We start from the raw sequence: 230 nt of genomic DNA, 5'->3' as shown, positions 1-230 counted from the left end.
AGAGAACAGACAGAGAACGGGGCCATGGACATTATTACTTATTGGTAGGGGGCCACATAATCAAAAAGGTTGTGAACCACTAAGGAAAACCAGTTATTATTCTCAGTTCAACATCATTATTACCTTTTGTTGAAGATAAAAAGTGATAACAGCTTCAGTTACGTTTATCAGAATTTAAACATGCTTTATTTTTTATTGCAAAATTTAAATACACTATAACTGGCGGGATC

The sequence above is a fragment of the Penaeus monodon genome, chromosome 23 (assembly GCF_015228065.2).
Source record: "Penaeus monodon isolate SGIC_2016 chromosome 23, NSTDA_Pmon_1, whole genome shotgun sequence".
Classification (NCBI taxonomy): Eukaryota; Metazoa; Arthropoda; class Malacostraca; order Decapoda; family Penaeidae; genus Penaeus; species Penaeus monodon.
Note: the sequence above shows the minus strand (reverse complement) of the source record.